Raw genomic sequence first — 25,919 nt, 5'->3', positions numbered from 1 at the left:
GCAGCATTTGCTGGGGAAGAACTGGTACATTATCAACTAATCCGCCTTCTGCTATTTCTGATTTCCTACCCAACAGCTGCAACATTGAATGAGAGCTCCTGCATTTGGGAAGAATTAGAAAGCCTGGTAATGCAGGGTCTCTATTACAGATACAACAACTCACAGACAGGGATGAGATTTTTGCTGCCGGTGTAGAATTTGGAGTGTTAGGCATTTTATAGCCTGGAAAAATTGTAATTTTCAGCTGTTGTTATGGAGTAATCAATGAAGAAGAGATGCCATAGTTTCTGCTAGGTTCCTCTCAGAGCCTGATGTAATTGCATGCATGAACTATATACAAAAATATATATATAAATATATATATATTTTAATGTACCACTTTGAGGCTAAATCGTATGCAGTTTTATTAAAACTTTTTTATAGTGACTGATGGTATCAGATAGTTTTGGTCCTTCTAAACTATTTTTGGTTCTGTAGTGATAGCTCCAGGATCAGAGGAGATCATTAAGGATAAATGTTGCTTTGCTAGAAAACTGAACATTGTTGTGTTTTGATTCCTTGATCTAACCCATGCTTGGTTTGGGAGTATATGTTGGCAATTTTTTGTTCTTGTCAAATATTCTGTGGCTTCACTCAAGAATCAGTGTGTCCATTCTGCTAAATGCTGTAAAGGAAAATGTCCCTAAAGATATTATAAGGGAGACTGAAGTATGTATAGTAGAGCATCGGTGAAAGCTTCTGCAGCAAAAGGACTTGCCAGGGTTATCTCCGCTACAGCGGAGCAGCAGCAAATGTGGCATTGGAAAGAGTAACTCAGTCATATTTCTCTAGCTGTAGTGAAATGGGAAAATCTGATTATTTTCATTGATATATTACAATTCAAGCCACAGAATTACGAATGCTGCGTAATACTTCCTTTAGCATGGTCAGGAGACTAAAGATGACACGCAGTTTCACTTTGAGAAGGCTCGTTGGTGTTCCAGAGAAAGTCAGATGAATGGAGACGGTTTTGTAAGCTCTCCCTAATTTTAGTGGTAGGTGACGTAGTCGTTTCAGTGAGAAGCTTCGAAACCCGCTTCCTCTGGTAGCTTACCAGGGCTTGCGTATGATAATGTCCAGAGTCGAGAGCACAACTCATCTTTTCCATTCAGCCTTCCCTTTTCACGTGTAAGGACAGATCAGTACCTGCGTGGCTGTATATCGAAAATCAAGCCACGGGATTTTTATATGCCAAGATGAGAAGACCTAAAAAGAGGACTAAAAAGAGGGAGAGTGGCATGGCATTTGTGGGTACCGGGTTGCCAAGGAGGCATATTGTATTGAAACAGTTGCCTGGGAAACATTTAAAAATACGTTGAGTGGAAAAGCATATGTGATGTGCCCACAAGTGTTCTGTGTGAATGAAATGCCATGGCTGATGATGGCACCAAAAGGCTGTTACTATTGCACAAAAAGATGTTGCAAATGATGGTGGTTTTTTTTCCTTTTGTTTTTGTTCGTTCGTTTTCCTTCCCGTGTCCTCTTTGCAGGAGGTGTGCTGAAGGAAGGCTGCTTTGCTCTTGGCCGATGGACGAAAGTAAACGTACAGAAAATGGTGCGTGCAGTCATCGTTATCGTCCGCGGCTAAAGATGGTAAGAGTCGTTTGGCTTCGGTTTAGACAGCCTGAACCAAATTGACAAGAAGCTTGCACAATTCCCACTCAAAGTAACAACGGCACTCTTGTTACACTACTGCAGTTGTACACAAATAAATAATTCTCTGACATTACCACTTTAATTTGTGTTAAGATTGTACTTGGAGGCTCAGGCTGAGATTCTTGCCTCATTGCAATAGGGTTTACGTGTAGACACTATGTAGAATGCAAAGAGTTTATGAACAAGGCAGGTTGCACAGCTTATATGGAAAAGTCACTCACTGACCTCATTTTTTGTTTGGGGAACTGAAGCTGAGGGAGATCGGGGAGAAATGTTTTAGACTATAGCTCAAACACTCAGTTCTTCCTTAGATCAGGCCCAATTATTGAGGGGTCGTGCTGACATAAAAGAACGAAGAAGCAAGGGAATGGTGTCACTAGAACTAGAACAAACTATTATATCCTCTTCCTTGTTTCTCAGAAAGAAAAGTCTTGTTTTTCCTATGCAGCCAGGAACCAAGGGAGCTAGCAGCTGTAATCTGTGCCGTGCTACCTCGGACAAAGAATTAATCAGGTAGTGATTTCCAGATGCTGGAACACATCTCTCCTTCACGGAGAATGGTCGGCAGATGTCAGGCTGTAAGGGTTATGATCTCCCTGCCTAATCCTCCTGTGGAGATTTGTCCTACTCTTGGTTCAACGGAAGTTTAGGAAGCCAGTTTGGGAGCCAGCAGACTTTGCCTGGCCCAGCCTTTATGCGCTACAGGGTGGGACAGTAAGTTTGGTGGAGGAGAGACGCTGGGGAGGGTTCTGCTGCTGAGCCGGCAGCCCAGAGGGCTTTTTGTTAGTAGTGGCTCGGCGAGGGAGAAGGCCCACGAGGGCCTAGCTTCTTGAGATGTTTGTTGCCCGTTTGAAGCTGTGAAGTTGCTCTTTATTTGGTAACGAGCGTGCTTCTCCCCTGTGAAGAAACATTTTTGACTGACGGAGACTGCTGACTCTGCTGTTGTTTCGGCCAGCGAGGGGATGCTTTTTGGCTGGCTAATTTGGGCACAATCTGCCCAAGGTTCTGAGATGATCCAATGACTGTGTTGGAAAACCGTGAATCAGATGAAGTCTTCTGTGTCTCAGTCATGTCCTGGTATCACTCATCATTTTTCTGGCCCAGTGTGTGTCTGGTTAAATCAAGTCCTGATGTTTTAGGCCCTGGGGTTAGTGTAAGAGAGGCGGGGAGAATCTGCCTTTCATCTTCCTCTACAATTTTGCAATGTGACTGAAAACTGTTGGAGAGAATGTTTCAGATCTCAAACAAAGATTAGGTTTGATGGCATGAAGCCCTGGATTCTGTGGCCCAGCCTCGAATTCTGTTGAGGGAGTTGTATAATCTCCCCACACTTTAAAGGACTTCGGCTCTGAATTTGGGATCAAAAATGGCTTGAGGTTTTCGCATTTCTATCTTTCTTTTTTAAGTGTGTCTCACAGTATTGTAGCCTATAGCACTTTGGATTCTTCCTGTTTGCTCTGCATCATTCCTTCATCTGAAATCAATGTACTTAAGGGCTCCACAAAAAAAAATCCATAAGTAATAGCTGTAGTAATTACAGAAGATCACGTCTTCTTTTACAGGCATGAAACCACAAAACAGTGGGGCAAAAATGCCAGTGCTAGTTAATGTGGTGTGCTGGTATCCATAACTGGAATGGTGTATAAAATCAACTTTAAAGAGAATGTGTTATTGAACGAAAGAATATTTCTTGCTCAAACAAATGTGGATAATAGGTTCAGTTAGTTCTGTGATTTTTTTTTTTCTGAAGTACTAGGTAGTGTTTTAGAATGCAAATCTATTAAATCTGAAGGTATAATCCAAACCAAGAATCCAATCCATGAATATTCTCACTGAGCACAGTGTATTCTGATTGCAGTCTAGAGTTGTGGTAGTTATGCTGCATTACAAAAAGCTCTTGGAAATACATAGGATGTCCCCGCTCCCCTTCCTAAATTCTGTCCTTTTTCATACTTGTTCTCATCTCCTTCATTAGAGCTTGACTCGATAAAAGAAATACAAACTGGGACTCATTTAGGAGACCTGACAGTACAATACAGTAGAGCTATAGTTTCTCTTTTCCAGATGTCACTTATTTAATTGTATCAGACTCAGGCTGACCTGAGCTTGGTTTATTTACATTGTTTTATGCCCAGTGAACTGAAACTATCTTGTGACATTGTCAATGTGAAAGGTCATTCTGCTTGGATTATATCTTGTAGTAACAGGACTGTGACACGTAGTTAAAGATGTTAAAGTAGGTTTTTGCCTTTGCTGTCACATTGCAGCTCCCAGCATCTGTAAATCAAAACCGTTTAGACTACTTCAAGTAAAAAAAAAAAAAAGGAAAAAAAAGACAACAACAAAAGATGATGCATTCCTGTCACATCCAAGCAATGTTGCTGTCAAACCGCAGCTTCATGCTACTGTTCTTTTCACGAGTAAGCTTGGAGTTAGGCTGCTTTTGGAGTATTTTCCCCAGCTGACATCTCCTGTTCCCCAAATCTGCTTTGCCATTCCTTCAGTTCATCTGTGCTGATCTGGTATAAATTCGTTAGCTTCTTTTTAATCAGTGGAAAATACTGTGCAAGAGGATGTGTAGTAGGTGCAACAACAGGTCATGCTGCTGCTTTCGGACAGGAGGTGTGTTTAGTTAGCAGAATAACTACTGTCTTGTACAAGCGGTTCCATTATTATCCTGTTCTTCATTAGTAAGTCCTACCATATTGTAATTAGCTATTTTATTAGTAGGTAACATTGAAGGTTGATTGTGAGGAAGAGTAGCAGCTTCACAGCTCTCTGTGGCTGTTCTCTAGCCTGCATAAAGCGAGCTGGTTAGCTTCTGTTGGATCCTACTGGGCAAGAAACAACATCATGAAGAGCTCCAAAAAATTTGGCTCTATTAAGCCGTAGTGTCAAAGGAAGAGCTGAATCCAGGGCATTACAAGCAACTGTTTTGGCCTAATTGGATTGGCTGGACATGATGATGTAAGATCTGTCATAAATGGAGCTTTGTAGGCAGAAATGCCAAATATAGATGACTTTAAGTGACAGAGCTGTCTCACATTCCCCCTAAAACCAAGAAAGATTTAGGGGAGCCTGCTTAAAGAAGTCTGCTGTACAAGGTTCAAAAGAGCAGAGATCAGCAGGAAATTGTCATCAGTTCTTTCGTTTTTTTTGTTTTTTTTTAAATTATAATGAAACTAGGATTGACATCCCCATTTTCTAGTCGCGTTATATAGTAAGGGATGGTCATTTCTCTGACAAGCTTACCCATCAGTAATGATTTCATCTAGAAATTAAGTCAGGGAATTTCTACTGCCTATAGTGTGATGCGGTAAGCCAGAGTACTTAATTACAGGGATCCCTTCTGGTCTCAAAGTAGTCCATTCTTATCATCTTTCATACTTACACCTGTTTATGAGGTGGAAAACAGGTGCACAGAAATTAAGGATGTTGCCTGAGATAATGCAAGACCTGGGACCTGAACTCTGGCCTGTTTTTCTCTGGGTCTTTGATTAGGCACAAGGCTAACCTTCCTTTAAAGCAGCGTTTTACTCCCAGAGGCTTTCAACACAGTGTCTTTCATCAGCTTTGAATTCACTAGGAAAAAAAAAAAAAGGAGAAGTCTGCCTAACGTCTCATGTCTTCCCGAGTATTGATAAACATTAGTGCAAACGTACAGTATCCTTTGCCCCAAAGACGTGCTCTGGCTTTAGTACCACACTTCTAATGACAAACATTCACCTAGTTTACCATATGCATTCTTTTATCTTAACTGTTCTCTCTGCATGTTAGGAGATTTATTTCTACCCATAATGTATTTCATGTGTGTTAGTTGTAAATATTGTGCTCATAAATCAGCCTGGACCATCCAGCCCCAAGGATGGAGACAACTTACAATAGGTCTGTCTGCTTCAGATTGGGAGGCTCTACTAGCTCGCTGTTTTTTCCATCTCTTGGCTCTGTTAGTGGCGTATTGCCAGTCTCCTGTCTCACATTAACAGGAATATTATATATGCTGAACGTAAAGTGTTTTTCCTTCAGGACTAGAAGAATGTAATGGAGCATGCATCTGGCAGCGTGACATTCTTCCTATGGGGTGCGGTGTGCCCTCCATGCAGAAAATCATCACCATGGAGTTCTGCTTCAGTCCTGTAGGCACGAGGAGTTTTACTGCGTGCACTGAGGTAGGTCTTAGACCTGGTTGGGAAAGCTTTATGTCAGGGACTGCATGCATATATGCATAACGTGTAATGAAAAATTGATTCTTCTCCCCTCCCTCCAGCAAAACCTCTAAATTAAATACTGCAGAAGTAGCGAGTCTGGAGCACGATCCCAGATCTCCAGCTTTTTCATCCCCCTTCTAGAACCAGCTCCATCCGTGTTTACACCTATGACCCTGCTTTTTATTTCTGCGGGATGGAAGCTCGTTATATTTGCCTCATAAGGTGTTTTTGGAGAATATACTAGTTCATAAAGTGTATGCCTGAGGACATATCAGTACTACAAAAGTATCAAATTGCCCCCAAACTCTGTAGGATTGTTACTCCTCATCATCACATAGTTCCATCTGGACTCTTCTCCATTTGTCATCCTGTGGGAAAGCTTGTCCACTCAGCAGGGACTGCAAATAGTTTCTGCTCCTCCAAAATTAGTATCCTTTTTACTGATTTTAAGAACCCTTTGTTCTCACAATTCCTATGTTTGTGTAAAACAAATCATTACATTGGATTGCCTGAAACAATCAATATTCAATAAGCTTCTGGTACTTTAATTGGCTTGTTTTTAGAAGTCTGAAATGGGCTGAGCTGCAGGTCTGAACTAAACAGAGTCTGTCACACCAAGAATACTCTAAAGTAGTATATTTCTTCATGGTAGTGCAGCTGAAAACACCACATTTACTGTAATTAGTGCATACCACTCTTGTGCCTATGTTTCTTATTTGTGTGTACTTAAATGTGTTTCTTGGAGGTCATGTTAAACTGGTGTGTTGTGTTGGTTATTCTGGTCTAATAAAAAGACCCTTAATTTGCATCACACAGTACATCCCAAAAGTGTAAGCCTGCATAACCAAGGTTTCTCAGAACAGTCTGTGACCCAGAGCACATGATGTGTTTCAGGAGAGCCGGAAAGGAGAATTCTACCATCACCTGAGGGGAAACAAGAATCAGAAAGAAGCGAGGAGGGGAAATTTTGGTGCTTATTTTTAGACTCTGTGGGTGAGTATTATTTTCAGCTCTCTCCATGTTAATTTCTACAGAACATTGTATTAACGTGCAATTACGTGTGATATGATGCTAATAGAGCCTCATAATTTCTAGCTAAGTCTGAAATAATCACTCAGTAGCAATCCCTGAATAATCAATACACTCATTTGTACCCAGATAAGGCAGCAGTCAAAGACGTGACTGTAGACTATGTAGATATGTCTGAGAAACCTTACACGTGTATTTATTCTTAATGAGTTCATAAAAATATGTCAACGACATTGGGTCAATCCTGCACGTAGCTGAAGATACGCTGTTACTGGAATTAATGTGTGTTCAGAGCTAACTTTCAATACAGCTATGTGGAGCTAGTTTTGTACTTGTGATTGCATACCTTCAGCATCTTCTCTGTTAAGCAGAACACTACACACTCATAAGTTTCATACAAGAACATGCTACTTATTAATCAGCACTTTATTGTCTCAGTATGCTTAAAATAAGTGTTTTGTCACATTCAAGAGGAAACTTTATTGGTTTGTGTTCTGGCACCATGCTCCATGTTGTCAAGTGCTGTCAGTTGGCTTCTTTCTGTAACTTATTTACAGAGAAAGAGAGAGAGAGATTGATATTGAAACATTCTGGTAACAATTTTCATCAGATAGATATTGGATGTGTCATTGAAGTATCTCTAATCTTACAAAGAACAAGAGAATTAATGAGTGTTCGTTTCATCTTGTGTGCTAGAGAGGTCGCCCCTTTAGAGCCTTTGACTACTGTATAGGACAGGGAACAAAAGCTAAAATTCCCCTGTTGAACAGTGAATACAGTGAGAGGAAGGAAAGAAGATAGCATCTTGTCAAAGTATCTTCTGGTTTCCTTTATAAACAGCTAAGAAGCAGCTTCACCACTTCCCTCACTCAGTATTAAGCAAAGGACCTTTGTGAGGACAATAGGTGATAGGCCTACCAAAATTTTCTTTGACCGTCTTAGAATGTGTCTTTAGTTTAAGTATCAATAATTGCAAATGCTGCATTAAAGCCAGATGTTTCTAGTTAGGCTACAGTTGTGTTTTAATGTGATGTGGAAGCAGAAAAGTACAATGAGTCTGGTCTTGGCTTCGAGAAACTTGCTTTTGTCGCTGGTTCTGAAGCTGGCCTTTTGACTGACATCACATGAGTCACTGCATCTCTACATCACTCCCACACTTTGCGAACTCATCAGCAGAAAGACTGCTTAATGGCACTCTTATACCTTGCACAAAAAAGACCAGATCTTATGTGACATGACTAGATATCACTCTTACTGAATTTAACAATTGACAACAATTTACAGTCAGAACATTCTAAATAAGGACCAAGTACAACAGACATGTTAAAGCTATTTTGGTAGCTTATACTATAAATGGAGCATCAGAAAAGACAGCAAAGGAGGCCTGATTTTTGTCTTTGTGTAGATAGGAGGAATTACATTTTGAAGTGATGAACTAATAGTTCCCAAATCAGTCTGTGAAACCATAAAGTGTATTAGCTCCTGAATTCCAATAGTATTTGAGACATATTTGATTGCAGCAAAAAAGCACAGAAGTTTGGGAACAATTGAGTTGAACAATGTATCTCCTCTGCAGAAGACCACATGCAGTTTTTGATAAAGATTTCTGCAAGCTTATTAAAATGCTAAGGTTTTTCGATAGTTTACTGTTATAAATAGATACTTTTAGGGTATTTATTGAGTGCCATATGTAATAACAGTTGATTATGGGTACGTATTTACAGCCTGTCACAGGACACAGAACTCCCATTTTAGTAAAATAAATATAAAAAAAAAATCTCTGCAGGGCAGGTGTACACAAAACATATATATATGGTCTTGGAAAACGTAGCAGATGATTACTAACCTCATTAGAAAGGAAAGTTTCAGGAACTTAAAATGCTGTGTGAAATTCTTCATGTCTCTAATGTTTATTGGGTTATTGATTGGGTTTTATTGTGCAGTACCATTTTCAGAAAACTCTGAGATGAAGGAATAAACAATTAGTCTTGTGTTGAATGTCCCAACTGAGAAGAAAATCTAAAAATGAAATTATTTGGATTACAAAATGTCAGAAGCATTATCGATATAGATGTCCTTAAAAGGAGATACTGTAGGAAATAGAATGGATTAAATTATTGGAAACATTCATGGAGTAAAAACACTATTAAAGCATTTTAAGAGTCATATGACCAGTGAACCGAAAGTGTAAAAACAACGCTTTGGAAATGAATATTTTCCCAAGAAAACTTTTCCAGTAAAAACCTGGGAAACTGCACTTTTTCTTGTGGTTTAAAAAAAAACAACAAAAAACACAACAAAACACATTCCAACTTTAAAGAGACAGTGCTTCCATAGAATTTACACATTCAGAAGGTACTCCATCCTTAAAAACTAGGAAAAAAAGAAAAGTTTAGGACTTAATATATTTTTTTCCAGTGTATGCCTACTATTCTTTTTGTGCATTTTTCTGTGTGGATGATAAAAGTAGATGGAGCAGTTTCACAACTGCTTCCATTTGACTTCTTTTTCTGACTCGTATGCACTTGTGGAATTGCTGCTAGCGGAAAAAATAAAATGAAATCACTCTAGGGAGCAGCGTGCACAACATACTTTGTTGACATTTTAATATGTATGTCAGTAATCCTTTTCTTGTCCGAGCTTTTGTAAGCTTGCTTTTGGTGAGGACTGGTGTGCTCAGTGCCTTGCAAATGAAATGAGAAACCTTAATTGCTATTTCGAATCTAGTGTGTACTAGTAGCAATTTAATGGTTGCTTTCTATAGGGTTATTTTTAAGCCACCCATAAATAAGCAGTTCCATGGTCTCAGATGTGTTCCACCTAAATAAGGAATGCAATTGGTCCTAATTGTTTTCCTTGGTAGCTCTCAGAAAGTGTTCTCATAAAGGACTTTGACTGGTCAGTCTTAATTTCTTATTCCCTTGCTTTTTACTGGTGGTTCTTGGTAGTTTCTTGAGGCATTGTGGATTGAAACACAGCTGAAGTGAAGTCCTGCCTTCTTGCTGACAGAACTGGACCAGCTGTGTAGACAAAGGGCTTCCACCTCCAGGGCTGTCATGTCTGATATCCTTCGTTGGTAATAAATGCACAGAAAAAGAGAATTGGAGAAATGGACCCATCGCGCACCAGCTCCCTTTCTATGTGGAATCAGAGACTTGAGCTTATGACATGAACCACCGTTTTTTATATAGATAATATATAAAGCACAAGTACATACGTATTGAATTATTTTTTCAGATAAATATATATTTGTGCTCTATCTAAAAATTTTATTTACATGTACGTATAAAACTGTGTACTGCTGGATATACAGTTGAGAGTGTGGCAGGATTCAGAAAAGGCTGGGATGTTTGTATAGCTAGAAAAACACCCAGCTTGGTTATAGTAAGAGTCTTTAAAATAAAATGCAGCAACATCCCGGAGACAACAAGGGAACCCTTTTAACTCTTGCTGGTGAAGAAGGGACTTGCAGTTTGGATTGGTGCCTCCTGAAGTGTCTTCAACCTTTGTATGAAGCAGCTAGTCATGGCCAACGTCAGAAACAGGACAGTGGATGCTGTATGTGATACATTCCATCCATTTCTGTGCTGAAAAGATCTGCAAAAACCTTTGATGTCAAGACACATAGGCCTGTTCCCAAAGTTATTGTGGAAAAGAGAAGTGAGTTTCTAAGAGAGAAAGAAAATGGAATATAAGGCCTGATGTAAGACATTTGAAAATGTTAAAAATGCTTAAAAGTGTGGGATTCTTTAGCATTATGCTACCACCATGAATTGATTTTAATCCAGTACTGGCTATCTCAACTGTTTCTTAGCTTAGTTAACTCTACAAAATACTCCATTTTCCTGTGTTGAAATTCAAAAAGAGAAAACAATCCACTGCTTGGATTTCTAAATTCACGTAACTTTTAAATGGGAAATAGTTTTTGAGCAAGAACAATAAACTTGCTGATAGTGGGTGGCATAAAGAGACTGTTTTTTCCATTCAAGGTTTTTTTCTTTTAAGTGTATTTGATTTAGATTGATTTAACCTGGTGTGGGAATTGAAAATTTGACTGAAACTTCCTGTTCTGAGTTGTGGCTTAATGAGTTGCCGGGTGAATGTTTCTTGCCATTCTCATATCTTCCTTCTTGCACAATGATCCTTGATGGGTTTCCATCTCATGTGTGGGCTTGATGAGGCAGTGAACTCACGACAGGTTAAAAGCACAGGAAATCTGTGCTTCCATCCAGACCTTATATACTTTTGATAGACCTACTTAGTTTCTTTCTTTTGCCTCAGTTTGTTTGTCAGTACGGTTTAACTTTTGTAGGTGCTGTGAAACCCTGTTGGAGGACTTGCTGAAGTTCTTAGATGGAGGTTATAGATCGTATTCTACCAGGTGCTTCCTCGCTGAGCTGGTAAATAAACTCTACTTGGAAGTGGAAATACACTACCTTGCCTTCCATACTCAGAACCCACTTCATTGTTCTCCCAGTAAATCTGTACTTTTCCTGTTTCCAGCACTTCTTTAAAGGTTTTGTGGAATGCTGTAAGATGTCTGTGACAGTTTCAGGCCCAGTCCTCTGCTTCGAGCCAAGCCACGTCAAGCAGATTGGCACCAAAGGTTTCCCTTAGAGGAATAGTTCTGTCTGTCCAGGCTGCATAGTGATAGCCCTTAAGCTAAAGCAACATCTACAGATGTTTCCCCTCTTCTGACTACTTGTGTCAACAGGAAACTGTCAGTATGCATAATGGCTTCCAAACTTAAAGCTTCGGCAAGCAGTACAGAAAGAAATCATACAATCATAGAATATCCCGAGTTGGAAGGGACCCATAAGGGTCATCGAGTCCAGCTCCTAATCACAGGCTACAGGTATGTTGGCAAATTAACAGCTTAAGGAAAGGTTTCTGGGCTCCGGAACTTCATTGTACATCGATATATTGTTGAAAGAGCTCTTGCACATTTTTAGCTGGGCCAACTAACACTTTCCCAAACAGTTCAAGAGCTGTTGTGAGCAAAGCCCGTTCACGCAAGGCATTTTGCATGCATCCTTTCTGTTATAGAGTTGGGTAACTTGGAGTTGTGGACATGTATTGTGGCCACAGGCTATGAAACAATCCCACAGAACAATCTTAGGCTTAGTGATACAGATCTCTGCACAGTATCTGGGGGGATTTTCACAAGGTAGAGCTGGCAACCTTCAACTTGCTAGAGAGCATCAGCCACACAACCTCTCAGCTGGGCTGCAGAGGCCTTTGTGCTCAGCCGCTGACAACATAAACACAAAGCATAACTTCGTGTGAACTGCATGCCATTGTTTGACTTGTGTTCTGTTTAGCAATCCTTCGGAGTCAGTTGACCACCACCAGCCCTGTGCCACTGTCACGTTTCTAGAGACCGTGTACTCTTAGTATGCCAGTGTAATTTTGCCCCTTAGCTCCCCTTCTACTATGTTCTTCTGTGAAATATTTGCAGGCCCTTTATTTCATGATTGGCCCTATTACTGATATTTCTCCTGTACTGTTTTTCCCACTGGGATCCTGTTCTTTTTTCAGAAATGACCTCCCTTGCTAGTAAACCACAGCTAATTTGGTCTTAGTTCCCTCCCTGTCCCCTCCTCCTAGCATGCTAATAGTGATCCTAACTGGCCGTTGACTTCTACTCTGCAGTTGTCGCTGAGCCTTTCCGAGTTGTGTTCTGATTTCCACTTGTAATGTTTCCTTGGCACTGTCTTCTGCTGGAGGTGCAACCCGCACGTTAGGAGGTGATGGTCATTACCAGTGTCAGCTTTGGAGAGATTCAACAGGTGGAAATGCTCTGCTTCAGATTTTCTGCCTGTGTATTTGTTTAGACAGCTTCATGGGCGCTTCGCATGGAAGCCAGCACTGCAATGTATAGCACTGGAAAACGAGGGCAACATGGAGGTATGGGGAAGTGTTTGTAGTGCAGGTGAAGTGCTTTCAAATAACATTCTGAAGTTGCAAAAACTGGTGGTGTTCCTATTTGCTTAAACTATGTAGCAATGGAATCCATTAGCAAGGATCGGGACAGTTGTTCAATCAGGTGACTGAGGCCAGGGCAAACAATCTCAGCCCGTCGCTGAGATCAAGGTAGGCAGACCTAGTTACTCAGTTATTGATCGATGGCTGTGCAAACACAGTCAGGAATAGTAGCTGAATCTTTTTTAGAAGCAATTTTACTTGCTTGCTTTTCCTAGAATTGAAATGAAATGAGAAAAGGATCTGTGGCCTGACATACCTCCAGAGGAATTTCAGGGACCTTGTTAATAAATGATGTAAGGAAAAGCAATGGGCAAAAATGGCAAAGCATCTGTGTGAAGTTGTTGAGCCAACCGGACAGATTATCAGGTTAGCTGAAAGAATTTGCTGGACTAGGAAGAGAAGGCAGCAGGCGCTCGCTGGGCCTCCTTTGTTACAGCAGAGCTGATCGCTTGATTTCAAGGAGTGCTTTGGGGTTGGAGTTAGATGATCTTTAAGGTCCCTTCCAACCCAAAGCATTCTCTGATGGCAGGCTTAAACTGTTACACAAACAGAGGATTGGCCCTACCTATTTGAACTTGCATTTCTTAGGCTACCGTGGACAAAACTGGCTTCTTGTGTAATCAGGTGCTGCTTGAATAGACGTCAGTAGATTTGTATCTGTTCAGTGTAGGAAATGAATTTAATCTATTTTGAGCGTGTCTCATATGTAGCATGTCTGTCAGGCTGGAAGAGGAAAAAACACATGCAGAGGTACATTTTGCTTACATAGCTGTGTGTTCTGCTAGGTGAAGTAGCATTTCAACATAGGAATGTGTGTGCTGAAGCAGAGTCCCTTTGCGGGCTTTATATGAAACAAAGAATTATTGAAGAATCCAGTCCCGCTAAGCACTCTGTTTCCACACATAATTTTACATTTGTCTGATGGTACTAGTCAGAAATTAGAACTAGCTCACAGGCTGAATTGGCTCGAGGAGTTTGAAACACAAGCTTATTCCAACTTGAAGTGAAAGAAAGCTACTAAAAAAATTGTTCAAAACTTTTGGAGTTCTTTGACTTCTGTATTGGGTACAATAGGACACGATTAAAACTAGGACGTTTTGAATTAGATGGTCTTGTTTCACTTTGAAAATATATTTTAAAACTATTTTGACAATGGTGGCACTCTCTGCATTTATACTCCTTTCTAAATTAAGTAAAGTAAATTTCAGTGGAAATTGTCTGCTCTGGCACAGTAGAGTTCTGTTGAATTTTTTTGAGCCATACCTGCTAGGGACCTCATTGCTTTTGCTGCTGAGTGAGGAGAGATCCTCTTTACAGAGGCAATTTAAATGGGCAGCTCCTTTTGATGGTGGGTATGAGAAGGAATAAAGACACGGAGCAAAAACGTGCTTAAGGTAGGTCACGCAGTAGGTCACCACAAAGCTGCCCTTCTGATTCTGGTGCTAAACATAATCCAGTAGACTGTTTCCTCTTGTAGTACACAGCTCTTTATATGGCTCCATGTAAAGCTCTAACAAAAGAAGTCGTATTGTGCATTTCCACTTTACGGAAGGAGAAAGGGAGAACTGACTTGCTGCAAATGGCCTTGCAAACCTGAGGAAGAATTAGGTGTTTGATTCTCAGGTTTCTTCAGTCCGTCATGCCACTTCTCTTTGTTTTCAACTAGTAAAAGTGTCAATGATCTTAGCGCAGTAAGTAGGGAAGGGAGGCATGACAAAGATTTCATATGGGGAAATTGCAGGTGACTCCTGAACATGCAGGTGGATTAGACTGAATGTTTCAAGTAAAACGTTATTAATGACATTGTTGGTCATCGAGCTTTTTCAGATATGAACCGAAAATGAAAGGTGGTATAAATCCATATCATATTCCTCCGTTTTGTATGCTTTTTGCGGGATGAACCCACGGAGCTTCTGTAGGCCAGCGCAAAGTAGTCTGCATTGATCCAACTGGACTGTTAATGTTGTGTAAGGAGGCCAAGCTTGCCACTTCTGTACCTTACTGAGCTTTCCATTTTCAGCTTAAATACAGAAGAGGCTTCAGACCTAATTTCTCAGCTTATCGTGCAAATAATATTCTAAATCTTGCAGAATCATAACTTCAGTGTGAAGCTTCCCAACTGTTTTCTATTGATAAAGGACTTAGCTGGGCACCAAGAGATAAGACTGTAGGATGGAGAAATTGCTGACCTAGTCATGTCGTCTTCCTGTACTGCATTCCTATATTGAAGTTATGGGTAGGTGCAACTCTGTACAAGTTAACGTTCTAATCCTACAGCCATTGAATTTATGGAAATTTGGGGCACTTGATGCCTTACAGGGAACAGTCTTTATATAGGGGCTTTAGATTCTTGGCAGATTGTCAGTGTAGAGCTCATATTGATTAACGTAGACCACACTCCCACAGTGCTATTGCTCTGAATCTGCATATGTTGCATTCAGAGAGCAAATCTGGAAACTTTGCTGACACCTTTTGGAAGGATTGAACCTTCAGGATCAAGCCTAGGAAAAAGTGTCAGGATCAAGCAAGGATTTCCGCTAGTACTGCCAGCTGAGAGTGGCAATGGACTTTGTGAGAGCCTGGAGCTTGTATTCCCTGCTTCTAAGCAAATAGGCTCTCCATAGTGGTGCTGAGATAAAGGTTTGTCTTGATGTTCCAGATAATTAATTATTTAGACAGAGATAAAATTAGACAAATTAATTGGACAAATGGAAAAAATATGTACAGATGGTTAGAAGCACCTAAAATCCCATGTGGTACAGTGACTGCTAAGTCAGCTAACATTTTTTTTATGAATGAGAAATCTAATAAGGAAGGGAAAACAGTTAAAATTTGCCCTAGAGCAATTGTAACTTCTACACCTCTTTTTTTGGTTCATAAACACCTCTGTCTCCTGCAAAAACACTTGCGAGGATGCTTTTTAATATGGTTTGCTAAGTTTTGTTGCTTGACTTCATTGTTCCTGCAAATCAGCAAATGAATTCCATTTGCAGTTCAGTTTTTTTCTGAGACGAGGAATATTTATGCCAGATTGCTGCTCCTACCTTTACCCTTAAGAATCACACGCTGCAGGAACTCTGTCTCGCAGGAGTACGCAGCTGTAGCGAGGTGTAGTGTGCACGTGGAAAGATGTGGTAGGGCCAGGCTCCGACACGTACCGTGCTAGTGTTACTCCATGAAGTAACTTCAGGCGGGCATCGATAGCACGTGCCCCGTACCTCACGTTCAACTGCTAATACAATCGGTGGAGCTGTGAGCTGTGTTTCACAGTCCCTTTGTCTCCTCCTGGAATCACAGCCATTCTGATTGTGTCGCTATGGCTGTCCGATAGCTGATTTATACCAAAATGTGGCAGATGAGGCTCTCCGATAGTGATTACGGTTGAACCATTCCAGTTTGATGCTGATGTAAGACAGAACTGGCCTTTGAAGTCAGATTTTTACCCTAGAGTAGGTAAGAGAAACTGTTCTCCTTAGCTAAGGCAGTTGGCAAGGTTTTTTTTTTGTTTTTTTTTTTTTTTTTTTTAGGTTTTCTTGTTTATACAGAAGTTCATGGCTTGTTAGTATTCCCCCAAAAATCTGAACAGCCTCCAAGTATACTCAAGTTAGTATTCTGCAGAGAAGAGGGCAGAGCTGTTGCAAAGCACATAACAAAAATAAGAAGCGTAGACCAGAAGAAGTCTAAAAAATCAGAGAAGTCTATGGAGCTGGTGAGAAAATGAGAGGTGACATGAGAACAGGAAGGAAAGGGGAAGGTTATGTCATTAGAGACTGGAATTCAATGTTTTGATGAAACTCCATGGATACAGGAAGGAGCAGGGTGGGTAAAAATAGCTAAATGAAAATGGTATGAGTTCCAAGAAATGAACTCTCCGAAAAGAAAGAAATATATGTTCTTGCTTAAAAACAGGCAGAAGAAGTTATATGTTTTTACAAACCATTAGAAAGAATGAAGGAGGAAAGAAAGGGGTGAAAGTTGCGGACTGCAATCTCTCCTTTTTTCTCCAAGCAAACTCAAAACTTTGTGTTGTTATACACATTTCATCCAAATTCTCAGTGGCTTGGTTCCCAAGAGAGAGAGAACACTTTTTCAGTAAAACCATCTCATCAGAAGACCTTGGAGGCGGTTCAGAGTTTCTGGGCTGAGCACATGCATGCACACTTAGGCATACAGATATAAAATCCACTCCCTAACTGATACAAAACACTACTGATGGTTGTTTGAGAAAATGGCCATAACATATAGAACAGTTTACTTTGCAGGATTTAAATGTGTCCAAAGCCAGCAAACAAAAAGATTGAGGTCTCTTTTTTTTTTAATACTGAATTGTATATGCTTGTGTCCCTCCCACTGAGATTCTTATCTTATCTATAAAACAGAAAGCTCTTACAACAAAAACAAGAAAGGAGAAAATCAAGCAATTTACTTGCATTTTTTGGTTGTTGTTGTTGATTTCGGAACAGATGGTAACATATCACAATGGAAGTTTTATAAAAATTTCCATCTTTTAACTTTGAGTGCAGGCCTTAAATTTTTCCCTGGTGAAAATGTGGAGCGTGAGTCATTAAGCATGCTATGCTCTGTCTGCATGGGATTTTCACTTAGTGCATTCAGAAAAGTCAGAAAGCCGTTCCATTACAGCAACTGAGTTTTTTTTTTTTCCTCCACCTGGGCAAACGGCCAATTCCATCATCTCGGGCTCAGCAGTAGGAACAAGGAAGGTACAGTCTGAGGAAGGGTTGTAATGCACAGACAATGGGACAGTCCAAGAGCAGGAGTCGATTTCCAAAGCTCAGACAATTGTCAGAAGAAGTTGCCTGAGTTATGATTTCTCCAGTCCTGTCTGAATTCACTCATGTAAGTGGTGGCCTGGTTAAAGAAGGCTTGGGCCTGGTTTTACAAATGAGAGGTTGCATTGCCTGCAGAGTGTTCAGCACCCACTGCCCCTAAATTATCGGTATAGGGACGGTCTAAACGTAATCTTGTTGGGACTCCGTTTGAAATTTGGCACTGATTGCTGTGGGACAAATAAGGCCCAGAGGTGCTGCGTGTGATTTTCTGCAGGTCTGCTGATTTGACCTTGGAGAGCTAGAGGAGTTCAGCCTCTCCAGTATGTAATGCTGCTCATCTTAATGAAATTATGGAACTTTGCTGGGAGGATATAAAGGGATTTTTACATTGAGGCTTCAAGATATTTGTAAAATCCTGTGGTCTCTCCAGGGCCCTAACAGCAGTCTCTGCTGCCTAGGCGTTAATATGCAGCATCTTCCTGAGGACTGCGGTGCTCTTCAGTGGTATCAACCTGCTGTTTCTCCTCTTGGTGTTTGTAACACACACAGATCAAAATTGCCTTGGAGAAATCAAATCAGGGTCTGAAATTTGCAGTTTGGCATTTCCTTCGTGGCATCTCAGGGTGGCATCTACACCCATTTGGGAGTGGGAATGTTGAAAAAGGCATGATATGTGCTGCCTCTGAGTTACATTAGTGAGGGTGTTAGAAATGCAGAAGGATGGATGGATGGATATGGATGGGTGGCTGGATATCTCATCTTGCAATGTCCCTGTCAGATTAGTTAATTATTCTCAGCCTTTGTGATAGTTACTGACATCTAGAAGGGAGGTGAATGGCGTCTCGTTGGATGGCAAGAATAATATAGAACACAATTTCCCCTGAAGAAATAGCTTGCATACCTTATATAATGAATGAGCTCATTTTGCCTGTGTTTGCCAGAAACAATAAAAGTTAGAAAATGTCCCAGTAATTAAAATAAAGTGTTACGCAGATTTATGGTGAGAAATGTGAAATGTCAGGCAATTGAGTGCAGCTCCACACTCACAAATAAGCTTCACATTCGTTAGAACAGGTTGCATTCATTACTAAGAACAGTGTGGGTCCAGTGCTAGCCCCAGAAGGCAATGAATGGTTTCTCCTGCTCAGGGAAAGAAAGCAGAGGGGAGGGAAAGGTGCCAGCTGGCATGTTAGCTGATGGATTTGGGGTCCTAGTGGTAATGCTGCAGTATGCACGGTACAGACATGATCACTGCTTCAGCATGGGTTTTGGATTACACAATGGATAGCAGGAAGAAGGAGAGGGTGCCATTCTCAGGCCTGCCACATGCAGAAAAGGAATCTAGCAGAAATTTTGAAAAAGCTGGATATGGAAAAGGGAAATCTAAGCGAGGCCAGCCCCTGCTACCCCTCCTCTCAGAGTCACTGAGTTTGAATACAAAAGCTGTACATACAAGCTTATCAATATGAGTTCATTCCTTGCTTAAAATAATCTTAAACCCCAATTATTCCAGAGATGATTTTTTAGTTTGTTTGTTTGTTTGTCAGAGGCAACATAAGACAAGATAATTGGGTCGGATCTATGTAGGCACTCTGCCTGTAGACATAGGGAATATTGAAAGGGGAGGGCTGTTGAAAACAGAAGTGAAACTCACTGAAAGGCTCCTGTGCCAGCCCTTTTGGGCAGCACCCTTGCAAGTCAGGCTCAGACATTGCAATTGGCTTTCTGCTGGGTGTAGCTACAAAGGGGCAGGTTGCTGAAACGTCCTTCTGCTGGGATACTGAGAACTGCTGCCTTAACATCTCTTGTTTCTAGCCTTTGCACTCCTCTTCTCTGAGACAGCTAATTGAAAAAGGAAAAAATGAAAATGCTTTACATAAGAACTAACCTGACAATTTAAGCCTAAAATGCCTGGAACCTAAAATGTAAACATCTTTTCCTCTGAAAGAGAATGGGGCCATGTTAAGTCACAGACACTTCAGTGAATGCCAGTGTTATGGAGGACTTTCGTTACCTGAGTCTCCCACACTGGAGGTGTCTGAGGTGTCCAATCAAAAAAAAACAAACAGCCTGTCTTGCTCACTGGAGCACGAAAGAGGTCTTGCGGACCAAAAAAAAAACACACCAAAAAGCACACACAAAACATACCGTTTAGCATTGAATTCTCTTCTCACATAAATTTCATTTAGGAATAGTTCTAGGAATATAAATGGAATTTTGTTAGGAAAAAATACTTATTAGATGAAAGCAGTTGATTTGAATTTGATAAAAGATTTGGGTTCTGATAAAGGTCTGTGGGGTGGCCTTAAGCCAGTTGTATACCATCTCCGTTCCTCAGTGCCACATCTGTAAAATGACAGTATGAATGTTTCTTTTTCAATATGTGCTTGTAAGAAAAATCTCATTATGCTAATGAGGTTTGCATATGCTTTAATCACAGGTTCATTCAGAAAGCCCATAAATAAAATAAATACGAGATGAACCCTTGAGAACTTGGGAGAGAGGTGTAGAAATTCCAGATTTTAGGACAGCGTGTTCTGAATCACTGAAGTGATGATGCAAGCACTTATGCCCATAGAGTGTCTAGTGCTGCGTGTTATTTATAGGAGACACAGGCCTTTAAAATAAGTCGCAGGTTCATATGTCAGACCAGCGGAGAGAAGATCACTTTTCAGCAGACAGTAGATAACATAACTTTCAAGCAGACCGTGGGGCTCATTCCCCGCTATGGTTTTGGATCTTAAACTGTTGTAAGGTACGTACCAAAGCCCATGAGAAGAGATGCTAAAACCAGAAGCCTTCATGAAAGCCCTGCTTGCAGATAATGAGGTGTTACGGGTCTTTCTAGGAAAGGAGCACTTAATCATATCAATGTTATTTTCAGAATACGAATACTGTGAAGATGAGAAATTATCTTAAAGATGGAAGAGATTTCAGAAAAAGATACACGAACGCCCCAGAGTCTGTGACAGGCTACTGGGGAAGGAAACGTTTGGCCTTAAAGTTGTACGTGGGCTTCAGGTGAAATGGAAATGAAGCAGCATTAATTGTACCGTGGTGCAAGTTGATACATGCTAGTTGTAGAGCCCAGCTCTGTTGCCCTTTTACTCACCACAGCAGCTGCAGCAGATCAGATCAGTATTCCCACAGCTTCTCTGCATGATCGAGTGTGTGTGGGAGGGCAGGAGAGGGGTGTTAACCCACTTTGTTTTGGTGAAGCTCAAAGCTGAGGCTTTGCTAATCAGCAGCTCCTGTAGTGCAAGGTTGACACGCTCGTTTCCTTTGATACTGATTGCTTTGGGATAGACTAAATGAGATACTTTGCCCGAGTCTTAGGTTTGACTTTGTCTGAAATGTGTTGATTTTTCTTCCCCAGAGTGGTGCCAGTGACTGCTCGGTGATATCCTGCGTGAGAACTGTGCTAGGGAGAATACTGAGGGCGAACGCTAACAGCTCCATTACTTTTCTTACAGGAATAACGTTATGTCTTGGTATCCTTATCCCTTCCTCTGCTGGCTCTATGCTATGCCTTGTTTGCTTACTGCTGGGCGTGCTGAGCGGCTAAAGATCTGTGTTAATATAAATGACAAAGTCTCTGAGTGACCTACCGGGGCTATCTTGTGAGCTCCTGTGGAAATCCCAAGAATTCCAGTTTGTGTGTCCCTTTGACTGTTTCCAGTAAATTATTTCTTTTATTGGCAGTAGCAAGCATGACTCTCTTTTAAAATGAGGTGTTTGGCAGCATCCACTGGGGCATGTAGGTACAGTGTGTGGGTAGGAGGGGCAGCCCTGGGCAACATACCAGGCAACTTGGGGCGAAAAAAATCTAAGAGATGGAGAGCTCTTTCATGTGCTTGTAACAACACCTTACCTCTCCTGTATTTCCTAGGTTGTCTGACGGTTTCTTGCCATGTAAATGGGAATTACAGGTTGCGAGCAAATCTTATTTTAAGCAGATCATCCATTCGTTACATGTATTAGCCATGGATGTATGCCCATTAGTCAAACTTCATGAAGACTCAAGCCAGTTCTTAGGTTTGGTGGAGTCAGACAGCTTTTGTTCCGAATAGCCTGCTGAATCGTGTTAGCGTGCTAGCTGCTCTCCTGGCCAGCACGAGGGACTTATGAAGGAAAAAAGAACAAACAATCCATCAGTTGCCTTAACATGAGCTAAAAGGCTGAATCTTATACTAGGTAATTTATCCTCTAAGGATGAGAACTAGAGAGGAATATGAGCTGTATGTGGGTTAGGAGGTTCTGTGCTTTGCAAAGATGTAAAAGATACAGAAGGAGACAGGATAGGGAGCTGAGCTGGACAAGAACTGAGAACTCTGAATGGAGTTAGGAAAATAACAAAAACGGCTTCTGAATCCATGGGATTCTCTGCTTAGTGGTGTCAGAACCTGCTATGAACATGAGAAAACATCATCAGTTAGCTGAGCTAAGACCATAAAGTACAGCATGACTAGCTGCCGTCACTGAAAAGATCAAATATTAAACCAATCTGTTTTGCAGAGAGAGGAGAAGCAAGACCCAGGAGTGGGGCAGTATTCTGGAGAGAGGTTGCTTTAGCGTCTATGCCCAGGTCACGGATGCCAAAAAGGGAGGAAGGTAAGAGCTCCTCTGTTTTCTGTACGCCTACTTTGTGCGTGTGCCTCAGAGTATGTTTCTACCATTCCCAAATTCTGCCACTGTGATTTTTTTCTTCGGTTTATTCCTTGATCTTGAGTTTCTCTCAAACTGTACGAGACTGTATGTGGCACAGTCAAGCTGGTTCTGCCTCGCAGGACTGAAGAGGCCAGCCTTGCAGCTCCCTAGCCTTTGTGGTTCAAAATATACAACCTCTGAGGTCTGCTTCCCATGTGGGTATTTTCACTGAAACCACAGAGCAAGGCTGGAGTGGGAATAACCTGTGACAGAGGAGGTCTGCTTTTCTGTCCCCCCTTCATTTGCACCCAGCCAGACTTTCAAGCTGCTGAGCAACTGAAGGTAGAGACGCTTTGTGATTGCAGCCTTCCAACATGCATTGGATTATCCTTTTAAAATGGTTGCCTTCAAAATTTGGCTTAAAGATGTGAATAGCAGAGCCTAGGTGGCTTTGACTGTTACTATCCTGTAGCACTGCTACCTTAGATAAACAGCTACAAATCATATATCTCAAGTTGCATTTTTTTTCTGATAAAAAATCAAATAGTTGCTTTTTCCAATGATTTTTAAAAAAGGGAATATTTTTGTCGACGTGGGTTCGTTGCTGACCTCCTCAGATAGTGAATATTTTGTTTGGTTCATCTTGAATATCACTGATTTATGAAACTTCTTTTTTCTTGTGACTTTCTAGATGTTTTTAAATTCACTTATTTCAGTGCAATTCTAAGAGAAATACATTTAAAAAGTGGTTTCCTTTTAAAAATAAATGTTTAAACATTTTTTACAGCCAAAAAGGTAAGAAATTGATACACACAAATATTTTTTGTGAGTGAAATCTGTATGTTGATGAAAAAATGAAATACTTGGTTGAAAAAGACTGCCCGACTCTCAGATAAGTCCTTTTCATTGGAGAGTATGAGCCCTTATTCTGCAGGTTCTGGATAGTTTGGCACCCTCCAGTTTCACTGTAAGGGAAATATCAGGGAAATCACTGACCTTTCACAGAGGATCTCTAAAGGAGGAGAGGGAAGGAAATATCCTAGCCATGCAGAAATGCTTCTACTTCAGTACCTGAGCGTCACAACTAGAAATTAATATATCCAATACAAACACGGAGAAATTAGATGCTTGCTGCTGTAAAGAATTTACCATCTAACGGAAGCTACGGTAGGAATTTGGATGGGTCACATCTGCACCATGCTTTCTTTTTTCACTTACTTTCCTTCTTCGCTATCGGCCCTTCCCAAACGTTTTGTCAAATAGCTGCAACACGCCGCGCAGTCCCCGAGAGTCCCCAGGGCTTCCTGACCGAGCAGGCATCTGAAACCAGAGGGGGGCTGCTGTGAATTTGTTTAGAATATACTTTTCATAAGCGTATGTAAAAATATACATAAACATGCTACCTTCTGCTTGGGGAACACGTAAAGGGTGGGACTAGATACTTGCGAGAGGCACCAAGATCCACAAAATGAAGGCGATGTGGAGGTGTGGGGGGAAATGAATCGCCTGTTAAATATGGAAAATGGAGTCTGCTTTTTGTTCTGGGCCTTTGGAATCTGTGGGTGGATTGGAACTGGCAGGCAGGGAGCAAACACCCACCCACCACAGGGCTGTGTGGTTCAGAAGTTTACAAGAGTGTTTGTGTTCCAGGAGCTGTTGGCCTTGAAGCCAATGGAGAGGGGGAGGAGAAAAGGGAGAGAGTGAGAAAAACACTGTGGTGTTGGGGCCCTTCCTCCGAGATATTTTTTCCCTTCTTGTTTCTCCAGCTAGAGGGCTTTGGAACGGGAGCAAGACAAACAGTTACTGGGGGAAAGATTAATAGGATTTTAAGATGCACGGCGCTCACAATCCGTCATCGGGGGAGGCAGAGCCTCCAGAAACCACTGCCACCTTAATCCCCAGTGACAGTGCTCCTCGCTCCCCCTTCTCCTGCCTTTCTGCTGCTCAGTCCCGCAAAGTCGGCGGGATAGAGACAAATGCAGGCTTTGCTGTATTGTTATTGCCCGAGCTGAAGACTGGTTTCTGTCACGCCGTGAATTTAGGTTCAGAAGCTGCCCCTCTAATTGGTTGCCATCTGAGCGCTGCAGATACAGAAACTGAGGCACGCAGGAACTGAACAACTTGCCCAAGGCAACAGGAAGTCTGTGGGAGATCTGGGAATAGACCCCAGATGTCCCGAGTTCTCTGCCTTAACCACAAGACCATCCTTCCTGTCGTTTTGGTAGTCCCCTCTGCTGCAGGAATTCCATTTATGAATCGCACCCATACGCCGTCTGCTGCATGACCCAGTGATTTACTGGCAGAAGAGGCAGTCGGAAGGGAAAAAAAATACCTCTCTTAAATTGACCTGCAGTTATCACCGTCCTTTCTTTTCGTAAGGTAAAAGAGAAGGAGTCAGAGGGGAAAAAAAAAACACAACACAAAACCAAACCCCCAGCATCCAGAAGTAAGAGGCTTTCCCATTACCAAGCAGACTTCCTGCAAACGTTAATTTTACCCTAACAGAATCAGGGGCTCCGTGCATGACGGTTGAGTCTATCTGGGCATTTATATTTCAGTGAGCTAAAAAAAAAAGAAGACAAACCGAATTAAAGCCATCTAGGGAATTATTCTGCTGCTATCTGATGATGGTCAGTGTGAGTGCCTTATCCCTAATGGACTGGGGGGTATCTGCTGCTTGTCAGAGCCGGGGCTTTTCTTAAGGCAAGGCTGGACGGTGGGAAGGGTTTTCTTCGTAATAAAGCCTGCTGCTTGGTTTGCGAGTGGTGGAATGGGTGGAATGTCGTGGATGTGCTCCATATTATTAAAGGTGATAGGAGTAATTGTAGAGAACGTTACTGGCAGTGATTCCTAACCAGGAGCTCTTTGGTTACCCCCTGAGGGATGCTCCCGGCCCTGCTCTGGTCGCCCCGTGGCAGCGGGGCCCGCCTGGCCTCCAGCGTTAGGTGTGTGTGGAGTTCGGCACTGGGGGGGGGTCTCAAGCTTCCACGAGCGGATCTGTAAATCCACGGGCGAAACACCGTGCGGACACAAACCTTGGCTTCTCTGCGAGTTAGGCTGTGAGGCCCCAGGCGATGGCTCAGCCCCGTTCCCCCTTCTCTGCACCCCCCACCCCCGGTGCTCGTAGCCCAGGCCGGGGCGTGGGGGGCTCCCCTCGGAGGCGCCTCTTCCCCTCAGCTGAAGGGGGCTCCAGCAACCAGGAGCACCGCCAACCCCTCCGGGCTGCCGAGAGGCCTCCCCAAAACCCATCCTTGGGGGGGGGGGGGGGGCAGCAGGAGGGGCTGGGGCCAGGCCCCGGGGCCCCGCCAGGGGGCGCCGCTCCCCGCTCCTTTCCCCGCCGGGCCCCCCCCGGCCCCGCAGCGCCCCCGGTGCCGCCTGGGGGGGGGGGGGGGAGCCCGTCCGAGGGGGGCGAGAAGCCCTCCCCGGTGCCCCCCGGCTCCGTGCCCCGTTCGGCCGCCGGGGCTGTGCGGGGGGGCGGCGGGCGGCGTTCCCGGCAGGGCGCGGGGAGCTGGGCGCATTCCTGGCCGGGCTCGGCGGCGGAGGCAGCGGGGGGAGGAGGAGGGGA

At 42.3% G+C, this 25,919-nt stretch overlaps 1 protein-coding gene and 1 long non-coding RNA gene across 3 annotated transcripts in view; one reads left to right on the top strand and one right to left on the bottom strand.

Moving 5' to 3' along the window:
- Window positions 1-25,919, top strand: part of SKI (SKI proto-oncogene) — a 135,793-nt gene that overhangs the window by 1,818 nt on the left and 108,056 nt on the right. The window contains exons 2-6 of one of the 2 annotated variants that reach the window (XM_083802334.1): window positions 1,530-1,632; window positions 5,722-5,864; window positions 6,798-6,896; window positions 11,245-11,332; window positions 22,223-22,318. The gene's annotated coding sequence lies outside the window, so the exon portion shown is untranslated. The remainder of the gene's footprint in view (window positions 1-1,529; window positions 1,633-5,721; window positions 5,865-6,797; window positions 6,897-11,244; window positions 11,333-22,222; window positions 22,319-25,919) is intronic. The other variant, XM_083802333.1, reaches the window with a different exon arrangement.
- Window positions 6,909-25,888, bottom strand: LOC310882913. The gene is made up of 3 exons (XR_014573227.1): window positions 23,573-25,888; window positions 21,579-21,828; window positions 6,909-10,600 (listed from the first exon to the last, which is right to left on the bottom strand). It is a non-coding gene; the product is annotated as an uncharacterized lncRNA (long non-coding RNA).

This window comes from Anser anser (genome assembly GCF_964211835.1).
Source record: "Anser anser genome assembly, chromosome: 17".
Lineage (NCBI taxonomy): Eukaryota > Metazoa > Chordata > Aves > Anseriformes > Anatidae > Anser > Anser anser.
Note: the sequence above shows the minus strand (reverse complement) of the source record. Positions and strands in the feature narration are given on the sequence as shown.